General features: G+C 37.3%; 3 long non-coding RNA genes across 4 annotated transcripts in view; 1 reads left to right on the plus strand and 2 right to left on the minus strand.

Moving 5' to 3' along the window:
- LOC137172750 (uncharacterized) overlaps window positions 1-2,292 on the minus strand; it is a 4,036-nt gene extending 1,744 nt beyond the window's left edge. Inside the window, exons 1-5 of the long non-coding RNA XR_010925042.1 lie at window positions 2,250-2,292; window positions 1,775-1,867; window positions 804-888; window positions 552-611; window positions 1-262 (exon numbers count right to left, since the gene is read on the minus strand). The exon at window positions 1-262 is cut by the window's left edge and continues 1,744 nt beyond it. This is a non-coding gene — a long non-coding RNA (uncharacterized lncRNA). The remainder of the gene's footprint in view (window positions 263-551; window positions 612-803; window positions 889-1,774; window positions 1,868-2,249) is intronic.
- The window catches only part of LOC137172747 (uncharacterized), a 272,865-nt gene that overhangs the window by 155,262 nt on the left and 110,103 nt on the right, over window positions 1-7,500 (plus strand). The gene's annotated exons all lie outside the window — the stretch shown is intronic.
- Window positions 3,849-5,712, minus strand: LOC137172753 (uncharacterized). Its single transcript, XR_010925045.1, has 3 exons — window positions 5,006-5,712; window positions 4,453-4,536; window positions 3,849-3,886 (listed from the first exon to the last, which is right to left on the minus strand). It is a non-coding gene; the product is annotated as an uncharacterized lncRNA (long non-coding RNA).

The following is a 7,500-nucleotide window of genomic DNA, read 5'->3' on the forward strand; positions in this document are numbered from 1 at the left end:
TGTATCCACACATTTAAGAACGTGAAATAACTGCAGTCTTCTCAGTTAGTTTTTCTTGTACTTACATAAAGAGTGGCAATGAAATGATTTCTAACATAGCTTTTTACCATCGTCCAGCTTCGTCTTTTAAGTGCTTCTGGTGAAGCCATAATGCAGGCAAGACAATCTGACTTTCGTGGTACTTTACTTGCTTCTATGAAGGCCATTAGTGTCTTTTCCACAGCGTGTACCTCTTCAGACGACCACCTCCTCATTGAGGTTTCTTAGAAAGAAAGACAGAAAAAAAGAGACAATCAGGGGGGTAGACTAACAATGTAAAAGATTATTCAGTGATCAATCAGCCTTATTAATTTATTCAAATGTGAAATTTCATCTAGCAATGTCCTGAAAGCTAATATTTTGACACCAAGTTTTTTAAAAAAAAGAAGCACAGTAACCTAATTTTTCTCCAGTAGCAGTTGTATTAACTGGTGTGGTACCCAACCTGATGTTTTTTTAAAAAATGATAAACTAATGTGAACATATTTCACTGCATTTAGTTTGTCACATACCTGTTTTAGGGTCACCGCTGTCAGACTCAGCTCGCCATCTTCTCTTAGATCTTAAGGATCCTCCTAAAACATTAATACAATAAATGAACAGCTAACTGGCAACACACCTTTACTGTTTGAATCAAAACCATCTAAAGCAAGATTTAAAAACATAACCTTATCTCTTTTTTTACAATTACATTCATACATTCGGCAGATGCTTTTATCCAAAACGACGTTCACATCTGGAGGTACATCAGACTCCGTACTTACCAACTACCACATCTGTAGCGCAGGTCTGAGTCGCCTCTGATCCATCAGACACCTTGGACATCTGTTCAAGGTGTTCTTTGGTGAGCTGTAAAAGAAAAATACAAGAAGTTTATAATTAAATGACCTGCAAGAAATATTAATCAGGTATGAAAATCTTAAATTGTCTGTGAGACCCCTTAAAACCTGGGCAATACCTGAAGGCGGGGGTGCTGCACCTTGGACCCCCCCAGCACGCCTACTTCTCATGGCCATGTTTATACTTACTTTCCGACAAATCACATTTCATCCATAATTTTGGCGAATGGCTAAGAATAATACCCATGAGCCCCGGCCGCTGTTGCTATGGAGAAGTGGTCAGTGGTGTGAATGAGAGCGTGATGAATTTAAAACGCTTTGTTACTGAAGTTGTAAACAAAACATGTCACCATAGTTACTGAATTCACCCAAAGTGACCCAGAAATTCAAAGTGAAATGATTTAATTGGTAGACTGTAAAATCAGTTTTTAAACATGCTAAACTTTAGCTTCTGTTAGCCGTTAGCAGCACACATGACCATATTTAAAGCTCTGTGATTGGCTGTTTCTTGCTGATATGCACTTTGGGAGTCATAGTTAATGTCCACCCTTAAATTTTTAATGTCCATGGTCTTGAAGCTTCGACTTTTTAATAAAGACCCAGATGTTTTATAACATAGTTGTTCATGTTTTGTTATGACAATTAAACCAGCAGAGTTTCATGTTGATCCAAACAGTAGAAGTTAAACTGTGAGTAACTTAATGTTGTCTATGGGAAAAATTCATGGGATTTTTACTTCTGGAACCAAGCGTGTCCAAAAAAGCTCCCCCCACTTCACAGCTATATAGAGGGTCCTTTGATTACTTTATTTACCAAATTATTCATTTGGAGTGAATGTTAAGTTTATTTTCTCTTATAGAGTTATGTATCCTGCTAATTTCATTATGCAAACTTACAAATATGCTGTCAGTTCTTCTCAGGGGTGGTACATCTGGGTCATCATTAGCATCAGAGTGTGAGCTTTTAGGGGTGCTCAAATCCAGGGGTATCTGCAATGTGGGGAAAAACTAAGTAAAGTGGCAGTAAAAACTGGCAGAAGTACTTACTGCAGTAGATATTCCTTTTGGTAACAATAGTAAAGTAAAATGTAAAGCTGCACACAGGTAGACAGTGTTTGCCACATGTAGTTTTATGTTTGGTGATAGCTTGCACACAACCTAATTATTTTTCAAACATCTACATCTCAAACATAGTGCAATCTCACTGTAGCTGCACACTCACTACAGCAATTTCTAATTACCTGGAAGGATACTTGCACTTTAAATGGCTAGTAACAATAACAGGGTAAAGTCAAATATTAGGAGGCCTGTCATATGGAACAAGATAAAATCAGTGCTTGTTTGACACCAAACTCTTGGAAACTGCAAGTACCTCAGATGAAACTTCTGACAGTGATGATAGTGATCAGGGGTCCGTTTCACAAAGCGGGTTTAGTGAAAACTCAGAGTTTGTTAACCCTGAAATGAGGGAAACTCTGAGTTTTCCGTTTCAAAAAGGGAGGTAACTCAAACCAGAGAAAGAGGGATAACTCTAGCCTGTTTCACAGAGAGGGGTAACTTAAGCTCTCGGTCAGTTACCGTAGTAACAGACTCTATGAACCTAACCTGGTCGGGACCAGGTTTTTCTCAATGAACCTCGAGTTTCTCTCAGTCTCCGCCCTCTTTCAGAGCCACACACTCCATTTGATTTCCTCATTCATTCATTCAGCAGGCGAGTTTTGGCGTAGCCTAGTTCTGCCGTCTGTCATTTAAAAAAATCATTAAAAAAATCAGTCAGTATATTAGAAGTCCATTAGGCACAGTAGGTGGCGACTTTTTCACTAACATGGCATGTCCTTTTGATAACGATCCCGTGGATGAAGGTGCAGCATTACTGCGCAGAGAATTAAATATTCGTTGAGAGATGGTTATCAGACCGCGCATAGATGTTCTAGCATTTCCAGACAATTATCTTTTTGAGCGGTACCATTTCACGTCACAGTCCATCATCTACATACAAAACCTAATCCGTCCTTACATTTGCAACATTACCAATCGTAATCATGCTCTCACATCCCAGCAGATATTGTGTGTTGCACTGTGTTTCTTTGCAAACGGAAGTTTTTTGTACGGTGGCGGGGCCAGCCACTGGCCTTCCTAAATTTTGGCTTAGGGCCAGCTCCTCTGCCTCCGTTAGAGGTGGCGGTGCTGGACCACCACCCGTTTTACGGGCATCTGCCTTCTTTCTGTTGGCTGAGTAGAAGTCTGTGTTAGTTTAAATAGGATTAATTATTTAACAGAACATGATATAGATGAGAAGACATTTATGTGTGTGAAACCAGCATTATGTTGGGGATAAAACAACTGCACAGTCAAACAGCCACTTAATATTTACTTTACAATGTAAAACATGATCAAATGAGGTTCTCCCATGAGATTATGCCGAGGTTTCACCTGTTTGAACAATGTTTTTATATTTCATCCTAAACTGCTTCCAAGTGCGCTTCTCCCTCGCGGGATTGGACCTAAATGAAATAAATTAATAGGCGACCAATCAAGCAGTTTTCCTCTGTAATATTGTTGTGATTGCAAAGGACTACATTTAAACTTACGCATTGACCCGAGCAGCGATGTTCTCCCACGCCGTCTCCCTCTCTTTTGCAGCTGCAGCGGTGTTGCACTTCTTTTTGAAAACATGTTCAAACTCGCCGTATTATCGCATTAAGATTTCTAGCCCTAGTGGGGCGAAAAACGCAGCCCTCCGCTTCCCTGTTGCCATGGTGACTCGTTGAATCGGGGCTCAATTGATGCTGGCTTTTTATAGTTGTGGTGTACGCGCTTAACTCCAGGTGAAACTACTCCGAGTTGAATAAACTGACTCAAATCAGCTGTTCTGGAACCGGAAACTCGGAGTTTCCTATCTCAGAGTAGATCAACTCAGAGTTCAGGATTAGACTCAGAGTTTGTTGAACCTGCTTTGTGAAACGGACCCGAGGTCTCCTCCTCTTGGTTTGGACTTCCTAACAACAGCTAAACAACATAGACAGAGGACACACTTATTAACATTTCTTCAGAACATGAGGTTCACACAATACATTAATTTATCCACAATACATTAATTTATCCAAGCTAAAACTACTAATAGTAGTAGTAGCTCGTAAAGATTTTTTATGTAAATTTATAATTTCTTTCATAGAAAACTTAAGCAGTTATAATATTGAGCTAAATTTGCTGTATTACTCAAAGAATTTAAGCACGGTATGCTTCCATCAAAGTTTTTAGGTCATGGTGATGTTTTTCTTGTGAAATGAGGAGATATCGTAGAGATAACTCCTCACTTGAACTAAATGAATCAGCTGTTCCTCAGTCATGAAGCACTTTCAATGCGAGCCACAAGAGGTAAATAGAAACAGGGCGCTGCACAGTTCTGCTCGCGGCCAGTTAGGACATTCAAATGGATCAAACTGATTTACAATAAAATCAGTTTGATCCATTGTAAATCTATAACATAACAGGCATAAAAGCCAGGATGACGCAAACTATTACAAGGCCTGTCATATGGAACAAGCTAAAATCAGCACTTGTTTGACACTTACCAAACTCTTGGAAGCTGCATGTAACTCAGATGAAACCTCTGGTGGTGATGAGGTCCTCCCACCTTTGTTTGCTCTTCGTAAGGGCTAAACAACATAGACAGACACATATATTACCATTTCTCCAGAACATGAAGTTCAAAAAGAGCTGAAAAGCCAGAGCACTGCACTCCTATACACATCTTTTTAAAATAAAAAACTCAAACATAATGCGCAAGAGGCCATATTTAAAAGACAGGTCAGAGTCTTTGCCAAATAAGTGTTAAAATCTAGGGATTACATCCATCAAGTCACAGTACATGTACTGTTCATGCAGTTTTATATCACAGTAACAATATATAACTGTTAAAACATTATTTGGATGGCTACATCCTGTTCCAGTTTCCATTAACTAAATAGACTGAAATAAACCAAAAATCATCTAAAACTATCAGAATTATCTTCAGTACATATTATATGAGGCTTAACTTATCTAAACTTATCAGAATATTGTATAAAATGTCATTTTTTAAATCTTTACATGAATATTGTATCAAAATCAGAGCCCCAGCATTACCTGTGTTAGGTGATTTGCAAACTCCCTGTCCTTGGATAAGCATTCATTATGATGCTTCCTCAGGCGTTGCAAGTGTGCTTTCTGCCTGCTGGATCGTGCACTCTGTCTGCAGGAGGTTAAACATAAAACAGTTAATGTAACATCAGACTTAAGATTCAAGATTAATTTATTATTATCATTTTACAACACAAGGTTGTATAACGAAACGTAGTTTGTAGTCCCTTTATGCTACTCACTAAAACAGAAATGATATGAATGGATTAATAAATAAAACATAAAAATAAAACTATTTACAGCAATCTGGTTGCATGTGAATACAATAAGAAAAACAAAGAGTAATTCATTATTTAATTTTTTAGATTAAAAAAAAAATCTATATTCTAACTACAGTATAACTGTTAAGTGTGTAAAGCCTTTAGACCTGTAGTTAAATTAAGAACTTATTCTAGTAAATTACTCAACATTGGGAGCTAACTCTAGCTACTGATGGCTGTAACAGGTGAAAAATGCTCTTTAAACATTCCTCTTTCCTCTCCTCAGCCTCACTGTCCTTCCACACCGCTGAATATTACAGTAATACAGTATCTGAGGTCAGCCAAGTAAAAATAAGCTGCTAAAAAGACAATAATCTGAAAAAACCTAAAATATCAGCTCAAAATTGTAGTTTGCCAACAAAATTTTCCAAAGCATGTTTGGTGACAAGTTAGGTCATGTTATCATTAGCAAATCATAAAAATGAGTGAGATTTTTTTCAAACACGTTAGCTACAGTGCTTAGTCTAATTAATAATAACTAAAACAGTTTCATGTACTTACTTAGTTTCCATTAGTTCTCCTCTCTTCGGCCATCAGCCATCCGTTGTCTCCGTGTGTCTGTGCTGCTGCTGTCTGTGCTGCTGCGCCTGTTCCTACTGACTGTCAGCAGCTCAAACTGTGTGACCGGGGCGGGTGGGGGATGGGCATAGGTAAGATGGGGACCGCAAAAGTCTGGAAAGGCGTGTTCCTCCCTCAATCTTTGATTCAGTGCGGAAATTTTATCATTGCATGGCTGAACTCCTGTTCCACAAAAATATTATTGCATCCAAAAGTAAAATATTTTAATATGTTTTAATATCCTAACTTCTAAATTAATATTACAATTTTTTACCGATAATATCATGACTGCCATGCTGTGTATGTATTAATATACATTTTATAACCATTGTTCTGTCTTTTCTAATGTAACCAAAAAGGCTCATATTCTAAAGGAAATTTGTGTGCTTACTTCATGCAAAAAGGAAGATATTTAAATTAATTGAATTTAAATTAACATAAACTATGAGAATTGTATAATTAAATTTTTAGTTATTACTACTAGTAAAGTAATATTACTAGTAGTCTGAACATTGAGTACTTGAACCAGTAGTAGCTTAAGTAGCTAAAATACAGCAGTAGTTGCATTAATACTACTACTATACTAGTAGTAGTAGTACATACATTAGCATTAGAAACAGCATTAGAATTAGTAACAGCTATATTCTATAAAATAATTACATAAAGCCACAAATTCCATTTTGGTTATCCTCAAAGATTTATACAGGCTGGCACAAGTTACAGTCTCTCCTGCATGGTTGCTGCTAATACCATATATTCTGCCTCACAAAAGACAATGCTACTGTGTACTGTGTCTTACTTGCAGGAAATTATCGGATTGTTTTTGTTGGACCAAAACACCATCCAGATATGCTTCTTCTGTAGCTTTGGTCTACACTAATTATAGCCTCATTTTGTATGAATATCAGTACACAGCTAACTGTAGCCTCAGTTTGTATGAATATCAGTACACAGTTAACTGTAGCCTCATTTTGTATAAATATCAGTACATTGCCTCTAACTGTAGCCTCAGTTTGTATAAATATCAGTACATTGCCTCTAACTGTAGCCTCAGTTTGTATGAATATCAGTACACAGTTAACTGTAGCCTCATTTTGTATAAATATCAGTACATTGCCTCTAACTGTAGCCTCAGTTTGTATAAATATCAGTACATTGCCTCTAACTGTAGCCTCAGTTTGTATAAATATCAGTACATTGCCTCTAACTGTAGCCTCAGTTTGTATAAATATCAGTACATTGCCTCTAACTGTAGCCTCAGTTTGTATGAATATCAGTACACAGTTAACTGTAGCCTCATTTTGTATAAATATCAGTACATTGCCTCTAACTGTAGCCTCAGTTTGTATGAATATCAGTACACAGTTAACTGTAGCCTCATTTTATATAAATATCAGTACATTGCTTCCATCTGTAGCCTCAGTTTGTATAAATATCAGTACATGGCTAACTGTAGCCTCAGTTTGTATGAATATCAGTACACAGCTAACTGTAGCCTCAGTCTGTATAAATATCAGTACATGGCTAACTGTAGCATCGGTTTGTATGAATATTAATTTATTTACATTTATTTTAAAACCTCAGAACGCACATTGAGGGAGAACCCTCATTTTTAAGGGTGCC

The sequence above is a fragment of the Thunnus thynnus genome, chromosome 20 (assembly GCF_963924715.1).
Source record: "Thunnus thynnus chromosome 20, fThuThy2.1, whole genome shotgun sequence".
NCBI classification, from domain to species: Eukaryota; Metazoa; Chordata; class Actinopteri; order Scombriformes; family Scombridae; genus Thunnus; species Thunnus thynnus.